The sequence below is a fragment of the Trichosurus vulpecula genome, chromosome 7 (assembly GCF_011100635.1).
Source record: "Trichosurus vulpecula isolate mTriVul1 chromosome 7, mTriVul1.pri, whole genome shotgun sequence".
Taxonomy (NCBI): domain Eukaryota; kingdom Metazoa; phylum Chordata; class Mammalia; order Diprotodontia; family Phalangeridae; genus Trichosurus; species Trichosurus vulpecula.
In genome coordinates this window covers 12,544,695-12,562,336 of record NC_050579.1, presented here as the reverse complement: position 1 = coordinate 12,562,336, position 17,642 = coordinate 12,544,695, and the positions used below count along the sequence as shown (strand labels likewise).

General features: G+C 42.9%; 1 pseudogene; it reads right to left on the bottom strand.

Annotated features, from left to right (window-relative positions):
* Positions 1-17,642, bottom strand: part of LOC118857424 — a 56,080-nt pseudogene that overhangs the window by 18,862 nt on the left and 19,576 nt on the right.

Sequence of the window (17,642 nt, the reverse complement as noted above, 5' to 3'; positions counted from 1 at the left end):
ACAAATGCCAAAGATAATGGAGCAGGTTAGTGAGAAAACTTCTGGATTGGGGTGAGAGAAGTGTGCGCTCTGGCCCCAACACTGGGGGTGGTGGAGGTGGTGCAGCAGCAGCAGCAGCAGGAAGCTCCTACAGTTGCTTCCAGAGCTCCAGTGAAGGCTGCTTCCAGCCCCTGGCCGGCTGGGTGGGAGGAATCAATCAGCAGATCAGAGCAGGAGTGCAGGGAGTGCTCTACTGGTGCAGAGGCTGGGTTCTCTTGCTTTGCCCTGCTTCGATCTGGGTCGTGGTCCTGGCTGGAGGCTCTTCGGGGAGGAGGAGCACTGGTGTAGCAGAGCTTGTGGTAACTGTAGAGTAGAAGTAGCTCTGAAAACGGCAGTGTGAGGCCCCTAAAGCTTGGAACAAAGCACTCTCCATTCTAAAAGTAGTCATACCCTGCTCAAAAGCTCAAGGATCAAGTAGTTGGCTGGGAACATGAGCAGGAAGCACAAAAGAACTCAGACTCAGACTATAGAATCTTTTTTTGGTGACAAAGAAGATCAAAACATAGGCCCAGAAGAAGTCAACAAAATCAAAGAGCCTACATTAAAAGCCTCCAAGAAAAACATGAACTGGTCTCAGGCCATGGAAGAGCTCAAAAAGGATTTGGAAAAGCAAGTTAGAGAAGTAGAGGAAAAATTGGGGAGAGAAACGAGAATGATGCAAGAAAACCATGAAAAACAAGTCAACGACTTGCTAAAGGAGATCCAAAAAAATTCTGAAGAAAGCAACACCTTAAAAAATAGACTAACCCAAATAGCAAAAGAGCTCCAAACGGCCAATGAGGAGAAGAATGCCTTGAAAGGTAGAATTAGCCAAATGGAAAAGGAGGTTCAAAAGACCACTGAAGAAAATACTACCTTAAAAATTAGAATGGAGCAAGTGGAAGCTAGTGACTTTATGAGAAATCAAGAAATTGTAAAACAGAACCAAAAGAATGAAAAAATGGAAGACGATGTGAAATATCTCATTGGAAAAACCACTAATCTGGAGAATAGATCCAGGAGAGATAATTTAAAAATTATTGGACTACCTGAAAGCCATGATAAAAAAAAAGAGCCTAGACATCATTTTTCAAGAAATTATCAAGGATATTCTAGACATTCTAGTTACCAGATATTCTAGAACCAGAGGGTAAAACAGGAATTGAAAGAATCCTCCCATTGATTCTTGAAAAAGATCCCAAACAGAAAACTCCTAGGAATATTGTCACCAAATTCCAGAGTTCCCAGATCAAGGAGAAAATACTGCAAGCAGCCAGAAGGAAACAATTTGAGTATGGTGGAAACACAATCAGGATAATACAAGATCTAGCAGCTTCTACATTAAGGGATCATAGGTCTTGGAATATGATATTCTTGAGGTCAAAGGAGCTAGGATTAAAACCAAGAATCACCTACCCAGCAAAACTGAGTATAATGCTCCAAGGCAAAATATGGATTTTTAATAAAATAGAGGACTTTCAAGCTTTCTCAGTGAAAAGACCAGAGTTGAAGAGAAAATTTGACTTTCAAACACAAGAATCAAGAGAAGCATGAAAAGGTAAACAAGAAGGAGAAATAATAAGGCACTTATTAAGTTGAACTTTTTTGTTTACATTTCTACATGGAACCATGATGTGTGTAATTCATGAGACCTTTCTCAGTACTAGGGTGGTTGAAGGGAATATACATATATATTGACAGAGGGCACAGGATGAGTTGAAAATGAAGGGATGATACAAAAAATAATTAAATTAAGGGATGAGAGAGAAATATATTGAGAGAGGGAGAAAGGGAGAGATAGAATGGGGGTAAACTATCTCACCGAAAAGTGGCAAGAAAAAGCAGTTCTGTTGGAAGGGAAGAGGGGGCAGGTGAGGGGGAATGAGTGAATCTTGCTCTCATTGGATTTGACTTGAGGAGGGAATAACATACACACTCAAATGGGTATCTTACCCCACAGGAAAGTAGGAGGAAGGGTATAAGAAAGGGGGATGATAGAAGGGAGGGCAGATTGGGGGAGGAGGTAATCAAAAGCAAACACTTTTGTAAAGGGACAGGATCAAGGGAGAAAAGTGAATAAAGGGGGACAGGATTGGATGGAGGGAAATAGAGTTAGTCTTTCACAACATGACTATTATGGAAGTGTTTGCATAATTATACATGTGTGACCTGTGTTGAATTGCTTGCCTTCTTAGGGAGGGTGGGAGTGGAGGGAAGAGGGGAGAGAATTTGGAATTGAAAGTTCCAAAAGCAGATGCTCAAAAAAATTTGTTTTTGCATGCAACTGGGAAATAGGATATACAGGCAATGGAATGTAGAAATCTATCTTGCCCTACAAGAAAATAAGGGGTAAGGGGATGGGAGAGGGGAGTGGGGTGGCAGAAGGGTGGGCTAACTGGGGAACAGGGCAATCAGAATATATGCCATCTTGGAGTGGGGGGGGGGTGTAGAACACACCTCACTGAAAAATTCAAGCATAGATGTGAACAAAGCCTGGCAAGTCACTTAACCCTGCTTGCCTCAGTTTCCTCATCTGCAAAATGAGCTAGAGAAGGAAATGGCAAACCACTCCAGTGTCCTTGCCAAGAAAACCCCACAAAGGGGTCATGAAGAGTTGCCTTTTGATCTTTCCTTTTCCCATTCCCGAAGCTCAAGTAGTTTTAGCCACAGATTTAAATGGGAAACTCCTCAGCACTCTTGGTTCTACTCTCTGATAATGGCTCTTTCCTCCACTGCCTGCCTACAGACAATCTATGTGGCTCAGAACACCAAGGATATGGCAGTCTCCTATTACAATTCTGACAGAATGAACAAGTTCCACCCAGAACCAGGCACGCTTGTCGAGTCCTTAGAGAAATTCATGTCTGGGAATTGTAAGTGATGCAGTGAAGACAAACTTACTGAGATGAGAGTCACAAAAGATGCTCCTGGCAGAAATACTGTTCAGTAAATGCAGTGTATGATTATACTGATCCCTTCTAAGTCTTTGCCCTCTTAAATGCCTTCTTGGTTCCTCTCCTAGATGGCTGTAATGGCAATGTGATACCCAGAGCAGCTGCTATGAATATGCATAGACATTTCTGGGGTTGGTTCATGAATACAAAATAACTCTTCCTCAAAGACAAAACCAAAATATTTATTTGTGTAAGAAATGGGGGGGGGGAGCAGTTTTGTTTCCACAGTGTTGAAAGCAATCCTCTTCCTCCCCCTCCCTGCCCCCACCCCAGCTTTAACAGAATGTAGGTCAGGTGACTGGTTAGAACTAGTTCTAATCAAAGCTCTGGGGTGAAAGGTTAGAGGCTGGTAAGGTTGCTTAAAGGAGCCATTTGAGGACGCCATGACATAGGCAGTCAGGGGGTTGTATCTGGCCAATGAAGAGCCTGGTGGGAGATTTGAAGCACGGTCAATAAAAGGACTGGCATCCATCTGTGTCCTTTGTACTCTCCTGTACTCCGTTCAGGGGACGTACCCATTTATTCAGACCAAATACATGTAAAATATAATTAAAGTGCCCCCAACCTCTACCACTTGGGTGGCATCCTTTCTCATGAGAAAGCAATAAAATTCCTTTTTGGCTTTTCTCAAGAATGTTCTCTGTCTATTTTTAATGTGAGTAGTGGTCTCAGACCCACACAGTTTTGGGGGCCTGCCCAGGAGCACCCTTATTTAAGGAAGTGTCTCCCAATTGATCCAAGGACAGGCTCCAGCTGGCCATTTGCTAGCAGTCCCCAGAGTGACTGGTGACATTTCCTTTCACTCACAAGGAACGGACCTGAGGAGAGACGGCATCAGAGAGACAAAAACGAAAGTGGAATGGAGCTCCTGACTGTGCTAGCAAAGTCCACCCAGAGGAATGGCCAAATTGATCTGGTCACATAAGTTGTGGGCATGACCCAGGTAAGCAAGACCCATGAGTCCTCTAGAGGGCCAGACCAGTGAGCCCCTGGATGACCAAATGGGGCCAGGGCAAGATCAGTGAGCTTCCTTTTAGGAAAAAGAGAGCAAGACCTTTCGAGCCTCAGCCCGCTCCCCTTGGCAAGATTCATGAGCCCTCCTTTTTAGAAAAGGAGAGCAAGAACTTGTGAGACTTGGTGTAAGATGGGTGGCAATAGCCCACTAGGGGCTAGACTAGCTAATTGGGAGTTACCAAAGTACAAAGGGAAAGACAAGAGAAAAGAAAAATGCCAGAGATATCTAATTTGTGCTGTGGATTTCTAAGAATACCTTTGAGTTTTGGGATTCTCCCTGTCATTTTCTGTCTGTATCTTTTCTGGGTTTAAAGCTGGTGGGTTGATCCAGGCAAAGGGATTTGGAAGTTTTGTGGGTGGTCAAAATTCTCTCTCTCAGGGAGAGGTAGATTGATTTCCATTTCAAAACCTTTCACTGCTTCACTGAAAGGTTTGTAGCTTCGAGTTGAGATGTGAGGCATGAAATGTATTATTGTTAATTTAATGCTTGGGATGGGTCTGAATTAGAATTCGAAATTGTCCGTGTGCAATGTCTTGTCTACTGTCTTGTCTGTGTGTTTAAGGAAAGTTTTATGTTTTATGTTCCTGTGGAAGTTAACTCTAGGAACTGAGAGGTTAAAAAAAAGGAATTAATTAGCAAAAGAAGGTCCCTGGAAGGCTGTGGAGAAAGAAAACAGGTTGGGGACAGAAATGGGCTCCTTTAGTATGCAAATTGTTAGTTACTGATAAGGAATTGGAACCAAAGCAGCCCTGAGGAAGAGAGGGCTGATAAAGAGAAGAAAGCTGGGAACTCTGAATTAAGGTTTGATTAGGTGTGAAAGGTTTAAAAAACATCTGTGTTTGCATTTAGTCAATGTATCTAACATCAAGCAAAGTGTTTTAAAATTGTAGAAGTAAAGGGGTCTTCTATATGATGGTGGGATGGTCGCTTTGGGGATTGAGTGTTCTATTTAGAATGTGATTAAATTGTTAGACATTTAACTTTTCAGCTGGAAAAGAAGTTTGGTATGTATAATATTTTTTTCTTTTTTCATTTATTTGAAATGTTTGAGGTAGTTTGGGTCAAGATTAGGAAAGAGATTGAAATTGGAGTGAGAATACAGAGGGTAAAATGCTTCAGTAAAGATTGGGAAAAAGAGATAGAAACTGGAGATAAGGGAATGAGTGGCTAAATCCACTTGTCTTGGAGCCCTGTGCTCTTAGCCATCTTTCCCCCACCCCACATTGGAAGACTGTGGGTGGGTCAACCAGGAGCTGGGGCTGAAAGAAGCCTGTAGCCTGATTGGAAAATAAGGCTTATTAGTTAGTAATGAGAGGTCTTATTGAATCCGGGTATTGACTATGCAAGAAATGGGGGGAGGAGTTTTGTTTCCACAGAGTTGAAAGTGAAACTATCCTTCCTCCCCCACCCCAGCTTTAGCAGAAACAAGGCCTCTGGTCAGTCAGGTGAAAGGTTAGACACATGCTTAAATGAGCCATTTGAGGAGGGCATGATGTAGGCAGTCAGGGGGTTGCATCTGGCCAATGAAGAGCCTGGTGGGAGATTTGAGGTGAGGGTCAACAAAAGGACTGACATCAATCTGAGTCCTTTGCACTTTCTCCTGTACTCTGTTCAGGGGATGTACCCATTTATTCAGGAGGAATAAATGTAATCTATAATTAAAACGTTCCTGGCTTCCCAATGAGTTTTCTTTATTCCTAGACAACATAAGTATGTTCCTAACAACTATAGTAAAGATATTGATTTGTATATTTATAAAATAAGCTCTACCTGTGTAAGGTATGATTGAATGTTGTTTCCACAGAGATCATATCGGGGACTCTACTGGCAACAGCCCTAGACCCCTGGGCACCCTGAAGCCCACACCTCTAGGCAAGGAGAGGAACCTCTCCTCTCAAGCCCACAAGTCCTTACTCCCACACCACCAGAACCTGGAACCTCTGCTCCAAGTTCCCCAAAGCTGAGCAACCTCTCTTAGGAAGCTCATAGGTTTCTCAGGGTCCCTCCTTCTTATCCACCAAATCCCCCTCCTCAGTGGCTCCTTGGACCTTTAATTCATGTGCTCGACTCTACAGCTTCCCAGCAATCCTCCTTAGTCTTTCTTTCTCCCCACTTCCCAAATCCCTGACTCAACCACCCCTGAGTACATAACCAGGCTCTGCAACTGTGGGGAGAGAAGGAAAGCCTCTACACTTGGTAAGCCCAATCTTCTATCAATAATTTTTATATGTAATGATTTGGGAATGCAATTAATGTCATCTGAAATTTTCTGCTTATGTTATTATCGTACTTCTAAATAGTAGTAAAATTCTTCTATATTATCAAAATTGAGTGACCATTGTGAGCCAGAAATGGTGTTAGACAAAGCAATTTTTAATCTGACTTTTGTTGAAACTTAAAGATGGAGGGAAAAGTGTGTAATACCAGTTATGTTACTTTATCAGCCTTGCTAACCCTGTCTTATAATGTTTTATAACTGCCATTTAGAAAACCAGGTATTTCTACCTTTACCTATAGTTAAATAGGAGGTGACAGCTAAAAACAATTTGGCTATCACTTATGAAATTTGTAAGGTTGTTAACTAAGTTATTTGGGGTTACTGTTTTAATGCTAAAATCTACAATGATTAATTAATTACTGTATCTAGAAAGAAGGGGATGGTGTAAAGCCTTATCTAGTTGTTTCTGCCCATTCAGAACAGTTCTCCTGTATGCAGGGAAGTCAGCAGGCAAAGGGCACCAGGCTCAGCCCCTTCCTAGGGTTCATGTCAATTCTCCTTATTTTGCAAACTGCCAAGGCCCCTGGACACCATCTGTATGGGCTAGTTCATCAGCCCCGGGAAAAGAACTTATTTGATTTATGCAGGTCCTAAACAATGAACTTAGCTTGCTAAGAAGTTGCAAGTTTATGTACAATAGATAGGAAGGATTCTAATGATTGGCCTTTAGGACTAAACTAGGACAAGTCTAAATTTTAGAGGGAAAGATGTTTAATGGAATCCCTTATGTAAGTGAGACCTGATAAATCCTTATTGCTTATAGCAACTCCATGAGAGTAAAAGCAACTATATCTGGCTCTAAGCTGTGATTAGTGAAACTTGCTGCTTAATGTAAAAGGCACTTGAGACCGTAACTAATTTTGTTTTGAGTTTGAATATGGATATAGTTATCTGCATTAAATCAGTATCTGAAAGAAATGCCACAAACTACTCAGAGGGAATGTGATCCTGTACTGTTAACAGGTGGAGGTAAGTTTCCCCATTGTGTTCTTTTGGAAAGGAATGTTTCCCACCTGATTATTCCTGAGTTTAGCTATGAGGAGAAACAGATACTGCATGATTGGAGAACTGTAACTCTATCTGAATTTAAGCAAAGCCAAGGATGTTTTATCCTGTCATATTTGGTATGTCACATGTCCCTGCTTTTTTCCTTCTATAGCAAACTTCTATGATCAGAGCCAGTAGTCAGTATAAGATAGGAGCTCTTTTGTGTTATCTTACTGGAAAAATCTAATAATTTTTTTTTACCTAGAACTAGAACATGTGCAGAAATTTATGCAAACTACTTAAGACTCACCTTAAGGCGTTCTCTTTGTTTAAAAGGATTCTAAAAGCAACACTACTTTTCCTGTGATCAGTCTCTTCCTGCTACAATGTGAGATTCTATTACAACACCTTTTGACCAAGAAATTTTTTTGATATTTGAGAATTCTGCAATAATTAAGAATTTAGGTTGCTATAATACTTTGGGAATTTGTGTTACTTAAGGACTTTTGTACCAACTTAGTTTAATGAATTCCAATGTTTAAAGGTTTATTTTTGCTTTAAGGAGGAAGAAAGAGATTTCTATCATTTTAAAACTTTGCAACTAATTTTCCTCATGAAAGTTTAGTGATTATTCCTCTTAACATAAGGATAAAATTTTAAACTGTTTTTTTAAGAAGGGGAACTAGTTCTAGAAATGTTTTGAAAAATCTCTTGTGTGAATTTTAGAAGGCCTACTGTGAATTTGTAGTCATCCCATGACCTAAGCAAGAGTTTAAATTAGTGTTTGAACTTATCATATGTAAAAGATTTAATTCCTGAAGTATCTTATACTTCTAGACTGAGTATAATTAGAGAAGAATAAACAAGCTTGTGAAACAAGGACATAAATCCATCGACCTGTGGACTTAGTCATTAACCTCTTTGTTTAAGCTGGAATGGGATTCCAGTACAGTGGCTATGTTAGTAAAGAGTAATAACTTATGAGCTATCTTTCCTTATGGTTGAAATGTAAAGGAAGGCTGAATAATGAGTTCAAGAGATTTGGAATGATAAATAAAAGGTTTGATTGGAAATACGAAAGGCAGATAAGAAAGTTTGGGGACAAATGGGGGTTATCCAAGCCCCTGCTGTCCCTACCTAATTTCTCTGGATACTAGTTTCAGATGGTTTAAGTATGTTGAGAGAGTGTGGGGAAGTATTTTAGAAGACAGAAAGGTTATGTAACTTGATTGACAATTAATGCTCAATCAAATTTGGCATGGTCCTCCATATTTATTTGCTATTTAAGACTTTATGGGACTACAATTTACTATTGTTTTGAACTCTGATTACCCGGATAGGTGTCATAAAGCCAAAAGTTGAATGGTGTCACTACAGGCTGAGAACTTCTAAAAGTCATGTCTGTGCCCGGGAAGAGTTTTGAAGACAGCCTTGGACACGGCCTAGGTAGGATCTTCCTGACTCTATTTCCCAATTTCACTATTTACTTCTTAAAAAGGAAAACTCCCCACCTGATTACTCTTAAGCCCTACTTTCAGCTTACTATATGATTGGCTATCAGATATGCCTCATGCCTGGAATCAAACAGAGCTAAGGACATTCTTTCCTTCTGTTAAGATATATGATGCTGCCCTTCTTTTTCTTTTATAGCAAATTTATATTATCCCAAAGTTCTGTAGGTACAATGCTAAATCTATGAAGGATAATATTATTTCTAAATATTAATGGGAGAAATTAGACAAAGGGAAAAAGAAGTTTGTGAAATGAGAATACAAATGCAATATTGAGTCATAATCCCATAGACTAAGGCTGGGATTTAAAGTCACTTTGTGTCTATGTGGAATGAGTTCTTCAAATGTTTCAAAGTGATGTAAGAGCAATTGGGTATTAAGACAAGTGCTGTGATTCATTACTGGAATTAAATCAGACATTTTCAGTTTTGGGGAAAATAATTTCAGTGTTCCTTAAAGAGAGATAAGTTGTAGAATATTTTTGCATTGATGGAAAAAGTTAAATGTGGTTATTTGGATTTGAATTCATCCCATGGTCTAAATCATAAAGATAGCATTAGTATTTGAACCTATAATATTTATACAATTAGGTCAAGGACTCGTAAGAATATTATTTTGTTATTGGGTTAGTATCATGCTTGTCTAAAGCTTTGTTACAATTAGTAATGTTAAAAGAAGAATGGCTTGTGGTTTATTTTGTAAATGCCATCAAAGAAACATGGCATGACTAAAAGTTTAAGATTTGATATGTACTGTCTTAAAAATTGGTTATTTAATGTATTTATATATGTACTAGAACCTGTTGTTAATTCCTTAGTGAAATCTCATCCTCCTGGTGAGTAAATTAATAATGGGTTAATGTAAAGTATAAGAAATTGGGTTCTGATGTGAATTTGTTACACATGACAATTGGTCAAAGTTCCAATTTTGAATCTGTAAAAATGATCAATGGATAAGGATTAGAAATGGTAACCCTAAAATTGTGCTAAGGTCACTTTTGTAGGAGAATGGAAAGAAAGCTGGTTCCTACAAGAAGACAAGAAGAAGATGCTGAGGTGCTGTGCTTCAGATGACTGGAACAAATACCAAGACCAGAGGACTTCATTGGTGATGTTCCCTGCCAGACAGCTGTATGGGAAGAGACTTTTGAATCTTAAAGGGACAATTGCATTATTGTTTTCTTTTGGGTCTCTATATCTGTAATTATAAAGGGGACTGCCCCCTCTGAGTTGTCAAGGCATCGATCAAACCTCATCCCTTCCCATATTTACTTAAAGGTGGATGGTTAAGGGAAGAATCAGCGGGGGCAAATCGAGTTTCCTCCATGCCTTTGGAGACAAAAACTTCTTTTTGAGTCTTCAAAGGCCGGGCCTCCAAACTTTCCAGTCCATCCCTCGAGTACATTGCTGGGGCCCTTCCACTGCTCGAGGACTGTTGGGTTTCTGGGCTTGCTTTTCCTATCTTCTGGTGTCTGGAGTGGTGACAAAACGTTGGCTTGAAAGTGGAGTTCAGTTGGGTTGGTGGAGATTGGGTCCCAGAGGCAACCGGGTGGGCAGAGTCCAAACCAGAACCAGGCTGAGGAGCTGGCATCAGGAGTAGAGGGAGCGGCATCTGCCCTGAAACCCCATACCCAACCAGCTGCATGCCCAGATGCCATGAAGTTGGGCGTGGGGGGGGCTGATGAGCAGAGACTTGGGGTAGGGTCCCAAAAGGAGTGGTCTAGTCATGGTCAAGGGCCAGCTTGCCCTGAAAACAGGCAAGACCAATCTCCCAGATGGACTGTCATTGGGTTGGAATACTGTTGTGGTGAAGCAAATGATGAGCTGCTTCATTTAGAGGAACATGGAAAGACTTAGACAGATGAAAGAAGATGCTTCTACCTTCAGAGAAACAGGACAAGAAGCAATAAGCAGAATAGTCTTATAGAGATGTGTTTGAATGTACCTGTGTATATACATGTAGGTTTAGAGATATCTACATACACAGATGTGTCTATGTGTACATGTATATGTTGGAGCTCAATTGTAGGCACTGGGCAGGGGGGAGAAAAAGCAAGCAGCAGCAAACAAGATAGGAAAGAAAAGCCTGACAGCTTTGAAAATCATGCGGACTATTTAATATTTGGTTTTCTTGAAATGGAAATTTCTTGCTTTAAGTTGAGTACCATTGATGTTCTGCTGTGTACACGTCCATGTTTTTTTGGTATTTAAGTTTAAAATAAACTTAAATTTCAGAAGAGCCAACAGACACAACCCAGTCCTCCATCAGCTCCTCGGGGTACTTTTGACAATCCCACTCTCTGCTCACTCCCACCCCCAACCCCCACCCCACCTTGAAAAGAAAAAAATAACTTGTTCTTTCTAGTTTTCTTTTTGAATCTCAATCCTCGCCCTACCTCCATTCCTGCCCCTCCCCACCTCTTCTTGACTAGGCAGAACAGAAATAAGATACTCAGTATACCCAGGAAGCCCTGCTAAAGAGATGTCTACTTTAGGCTTATTATCAGGACTGGGGGAGGGAGGGTGTGGGAGGCTGACCAAGATGAGAAGCACGAAAGATTCCTTGCTTGTCTTCTCATTTTCACTACATTGCATGTACCAAGTGCAAAATATTTAATATTTTTAATTTAATAATTAATTAATAAATATTAATATTTTAAAATATTAAATATTTAATATATAAAATAAATTTCATGGAATAAAAATGATCTATCTTACCTCCCGTGATCCTCTTTCTCTTGTTTGATAGTCAACACTTCTGTTATTCCTAGATCAGACAGGGGCCTTTTTCAAAATTCCTTCCTTGGCCTTAGATGACCCTGAAATAACCCCTCCAGGCTCCAAGTGAAAATAAATAGCAAGATTGTGTTTTGGCTAGCAACCCTTGAGAGTCTTCCCTTCTCAGTTTGATTTTTTTTTTTTTAATGAAAGGGGCCATCCCTAGACTCACTTCTTAAAGGGGCCTATTCACTGTGTGGGCATTGCCTCAGTCAAAGTGAGAACTTGAAAAGACCTTAGGTTCAAAAGGCCAAAATCTCCCACTGCATCCTGGGCCATCTCCTGGTGTCCACATAGAGATCTGGCCTCTGAATGCAGATGGCTCTGGAGAACAAGATGAGTCTGATGACTTTGCTCAGCCCTCCCTCCTTCAAATCTGATTGGATTGTAACTCATGTCATCATCTCCCTGATGTTGTGGTCCACATCAAAAACTAAGGACAAGCCACACCATGACCCTTTATACCTCTCTGGCTGTTCTGGAGGGTAGGGAAGAATGAATGGCATCTCACCTTACCTGCCAGCAATCTTTCCAGGGGCATTCCACCCACCCCCTCTTCCTCTCCCAACATCTCCATGCCCTCCTAGTGCTCATGCCCTGCCTCCTAAGGTTTGGCTCCCAGAAAAAGGGGAAATGTTGTCCTGGACCACTTAACAAGGTCAAGGGAATGACAGGTCAACTCTGCCATGGCTAAGGGCTGAATAAAAGCTACCCACTCTCAGGGCACCATTTCAGCCCATCCAGGTGTAGTGGTAATCAAGGGGGGGGTGCTTTTTGCTGTTCTTCTCTTAAGTGCCTTTAATGATTCTGGCCTTTGTTTGAATGGGGCGGGCAAAATGAGATCTTTTGTCTTGGAGTGTTTCTCAGCACTAAGACAATGTAATGGTAATCAGGGAAGGACTTTTTGTTGTCTTCTCCTTTGGAATGCTGAGGTAATTAAGTACCTTTGATGAATCTTGCCTTTCAAATGTAATGGCCAGCAAAATGGGATTTTTCACTGTTCTTTGTTTGAGTGTTCCTCAGCACTGAGGCAATCAAGTGCCCCAGGGACCTGAGACAGGTATATAAGATCAGAGGTTAGTGTTTGACTTTTGTTACTCACTCCTGGAAGGAGTGTTGAGACTCTGGGCAAGCTGTTGTAACTGCCCCCGCCCCTTTGTTAGCCAAACCCATTGGTTCTTCTCTGGTAACTGAATTGTGATTTGGTCTGTTCATATTGTCTCTGTAATTTGTTTGTATTTGCTCTGACATTTGGGGTGCTGGCTTTAACTCCTGAACTAAGTGAATGATATTTGTATTTTTGATTAAGGTGAGATTGTTAACTCCTAAGAGTTACTTTCCTTAGTAAAGCAGATCAAAGAACCTGTGCTGACAGCTCTTGTGGCTGGTCTTGTGGGGTCTTATACCCCAACAGCTGCTGCTAGCCAAATTGTTGTTACAGGAGGGGACCCTTCCTTCGTCCTTTCTTTGTGCTTCCTTTCTACTATTTCTTTAAAATTTGGCATCTTTCCCCTGTAATACAAGGAAAATTAGGAACCCCTGAGTAACCCCTAGCTACTGACAAGCCCCCCCAGAAAGAATGGACTCAGATATCTTTGGTATTTAGCAAACCCCCTGGGACTCCATGGCTCCTTCCTGGAATGTCAATAGATAGGACCATCCCACTGAGAGATAACCTGGCAGATCCTGTCTAGCAGATATCCCTGAGACTCCTTGGCTCCTTCCTGGAATGTCAATAGATAGGACCATCCCACTGAGAGATAACTTGACAGACCCTTCCTGGGAGATATCCCTGGGACTCTGTGACTCCACCAAGGAATGTAAATGAGATTATCCCACTAGTAGGATAACCTGACTGAATCTTTTGATCAGCCAGGACCTTTGTTCCTCTTCCCCCCCACTCTGTACCCCCATATCCTATATAAGCTAAGCCATCACCCCAACACATTTGCCATTGATTTGTGGTGCCGTACCCCGATGGCCGCCAGCTAATAAATTCTCCACTTAAAACTTACACTCTGTGGTGTGTCTCGCTTGCATCTGGTACAACATTTTGGAGGCCCCAGCGAGATGCGGCGGTATTTCGTGTTACTGCCCTGGAGACACACACAGAATTCCGGACCTCAACAGGGAGTCTCTGCCCCCGATCCACCTTCTCTCACTTCAGAGGGCCGGCTCCTGGGGATTTCTTTTCCTAGGACTCTGATGTGGAGTGATGGTCTCGGAGAATGGGCTCTTTGCTGACCTGTCCCTTTTCGGCCTACGGAGAATTCTGGTTTGTAGACCTCTAGAGGTAAGGTTTTTCTGGTTTGGGGCTTCTCTGATACCATGCTAAACCCTGACGAGGCTGTGGTACAGAGCTAGGAAGCTGGGACGCCACCCTTCCTATTGGGGTGTGGGAAGATTGGGGGTCGTATCCTTGAGGAGGAAATCTTTCCCCTGAGAGGACTTGTTTAGCCTTCAATCAGCTCATGCCATTTGGTTTTCTGTTTTGTGTTTTGGGGTGTGGGGAGATTGGAGGTCGTTATCCCTCCTCCGAGGGAATTTGTTTAGCCTTCAGTCAACCCATGCTGTTTGTCTCTGTTTTGTGTTGGAGTGTGAGAGAGATTGGGGGTCGTATCCTTGAGGAGGAAATCTTTCCTCTGAGAGGACTTGTTTAGCCTTCGATTTCACCCACACTGTGTGGTTCTCTGTTTTGTGTTGGAGTGTGAGAGAGATTGGGGGTCGTATCCTTGAGGAAGAAATCTTTCCTCTGAGGGGACCCGTTTAGCCTTCAGTTCCATCCACACCATGAATTTTGTTGTGTTTTGAGTTCGTCTCTGTTCTTGTGTCTGTGTCAATTGTGAAATGTCTATGTTTTGTTAAAAAAAATCTGAAACATAGGCAGCCAGAGATATCAGGCTGCCACTAGGGAAGCAAAGACTCCCTTCCTTGTGGTTCCCGTTTGGCCAGCGTGGAACTGATGAGGGTTTTGGGTGAGAGGTGCTCGACACCCCAAAGTACCGAAACACTGGGTCCTGCCGAAAGAATTCGACTCAAGCTCTCTCAGCCAAGGGAAAAGATAAAGTTTATTAAGAGTTAGCCACATAGGCCTGCCCCCAAGACATCCCACCCCTTGCGACGCCTGTAAGGAAAGCGGGCCAGACCAATCTGAGCTAGATTGGATCTGACCACCTTCATGGAGGCAAGATGGAGGTTATATACGCAAAGGTTGTGGGAGGGATTGAGGGGTGGTCTGGGGTAGCCAGAGGAGGGGTCTAGGGAAGGACTTAAGGAGGAGTCTAAGGAGGAGCCTGAAAGGACTGGGATGAAGTCAGACTCCTGGGTGGGGGAAATAGCTGAAGGCTATATGGAAATGACAACCCATAAAGGGCTGGGGTAGCAAAGCTAGGGTATAGATATTTTGATCAGGTTTAAGGATGGGAAATAGGATTAAGGGCGGGAGGTCTTGGGAAGACAAGATTAAGGGTAGGAAACAGCTGGACAATAGAGGACTGGGCAAGGTAGGCATTTGGGCTTAATGGTTATAGCCTCAGGCCAAGGCCAGGTAGAGTGGGAAGATTCAAGGAGAGTTCAAGGGTTCAAGGGGTTCCCAGAGACTGCGCCCTCATCATTCCCCCCTCAAACAAATGGGACCCAAATTCTTTTGGGGTCAGGGACAAAGGTCTCAGCTTCTGAAATTGCTTCCTGCTGGCAAAGGGGCGTAGAGCTGTCCCTATCTGGATGGGTTCCATTCAAGGGGTACAGGGGCTGGGCAGTCTTCTGGAAGTTGATGGCTTGGAGTCTCCTTTTATCTCCCTTTCCCCGGAGGGTGCTGGAGTCTTTTCGAAACAGTAGCTTGAGGTCCTCCAAGGGCTCACAAGTATATTCTGGAGTTTCTGGAGGAAAGGCAAGAGGTGACATTGGTTTAATCCTAGAATTATGAGTCCAGCTGGGGAGGCCTTTGAGTTTTACTGCTGTGGGAGTGGTGAGTATGACTCGGTAAGGTCCCTTCCAGGAGACATCTAGCTGTTCTCCCTTTTGGGTTTTCCATGATTTTAAATAAACCCAATCTCCTGGTTGTACTGTAGCAGGACACTCTTTTTCATTGTCCTCAGGTCTTGGAAGACACTTATTGGCATATTCGGTTAGAGCATTCCTGACAGCCCCTAACTGAGTTGCAAATTGGGTGATTAAATGCTGTTCTGGGTCTACGAGGATGTCAGAGGTTAGAAAGGGCCTCCCATAGAGAAGTTCGAAAGGACTAAGCTTGATATTTTCCCAAGGCATGATACGCACTCTGAGAAGGCCAATTGGAAGATTCTTAATCCAATCTTCTTGAGTTTCTATGCACAGCTTAGTAAGGACCCGTTTAAGGGTATGATTCATCTTCTCTACTTTACCTGAGGATTTTGGATTCCAGGCTGAGTGGAGGTGATAAGTGATTTTAAGTGTCTTTGCCACAGCCTGTGTTATCTGTGAAATAAAAGCTGGGCCATTGTCACTCCCTAAGGAACCAGGTAAGCCAAAACGAGGTATAACTTCCTTTAATAGGGGTGGGATCTCATGCTAAAGGAATTTTTCAATTAGTGGTTGTAGTCCTTCCCAAGCCTCAGGCTTAATTGGATATGGACTGCGGTTGGGAAACACATTAGGGTCTCTAAGGCGAATAAGGACTGGGGTGGCATGAGTAGCTTTCCCGGGAATTCCCTGATCCCAAACAATTGGCTTGACCATCTCCCACACTTCTGGAGGAATGTGGGGAGGCCTGCTAAGCAGGGGGAGAAGGGAGATGGGAGGTTTAACTATAGAAAATTGGCTTCCCAATTTCACCATCAGGTCCCTTCCCAAGGGGGCAGGGCCAAAGAAGGAGTGTTCAGACAACAGATACTTGATGCCCATGACCTGATAGGTCGAGGGCCATGTGGGGCCAGAGCCACTAGTTAAAGCAAGAGAACATAGCCATGATAAAGTGGGTAACCTTACCTTCTGCCTCGATTTTGCCCAGGGCTCTGCGAGAGAGGTGGAGAAAGTGGGAGCACAGCCAAACCCCAGGCTTTCCCCTCCTTCCGAGTCTTGAGAAGACTGGAGGACAGGGTGCTGGGAGGAGGCTCTACCACTTTTCCAGCCTCGGGGACACCTCCAATGTCCCTCCTGCTTACATGCTGGGCACGGTCCTAGAGGCCTGGATCCTGGAGGCTTCTTCCAGGGGGGCACCCTAGAGGGGCACTCCTTAGACCAGTGACCCTCCTTGTGGCATCGAAAGCAGGTTTCCCCACTGCCCAAGCCAATGGGCTTTCAAGGGGGCTCCCTGGAGGGGCGCTCCTTGGGTCTTTTCCTGGCCATGGCACCAGCTAAGAATTGAGTGTGTTCTCTGCCTCTAGCTCTTCCCCTGAATTTTCTTTCCTCTGCTGCAACCAGGTCTCTATTGTTTAAAACTCCAAAGGCCGTCTCCGGCAATTAGACCTGAGGTGTTTGGGGTCCCATGGCCAATTTCTGCAGTTTCTTCCTAATATCTGGGGCAGACTGATTAATGAAATACATGTTAACTATTGCCACCCCTTCAATAGAATCAGGATCCAAATTTGTATACTTCTTAATAGCTTCTACTAGCCGGGCTTGGAAAAGGGCAAGGTTTTCTTTTTCTCCCTGAGTAATCTCCCTAATTTTTTGAAAATTTATTTGCTTTTGAAATGCAGTTCTTAGGCCTTCTGACAGGCAAATTACCATATGGTCTCTCTTTTCTCTATCCTCACTCCTTTGATAATTCCATCCTGGGTCACTAGTGGGAACAGCAGCTGTTCCTGGGGGATATTTTATGGGGTTATTGCTAGCCAAACTGTCCCCAAATTTTTGAGCGTGTTCCCATATTCTCCTCTTCTCCTCAGTGGTACAACAGGTAGAGAAGAGGATATCCAAATCACACCAAGAAAGTTCAAATTGCAGGAACAGATCCCTAAAACCCTCAGTAAACTTAGTTGGATCTTCTGAGTATCTCCCCAGTTTTTCTTTAATTTGGATGAGATCTGAAATGTAGAATGGAACATGCACTCTCCTTGTCCCAGCAGGGGAGGCAGGCATTTCCCTCAGGGGAAAAAGCCTTGAAGGTGCTGTGGGACCTGG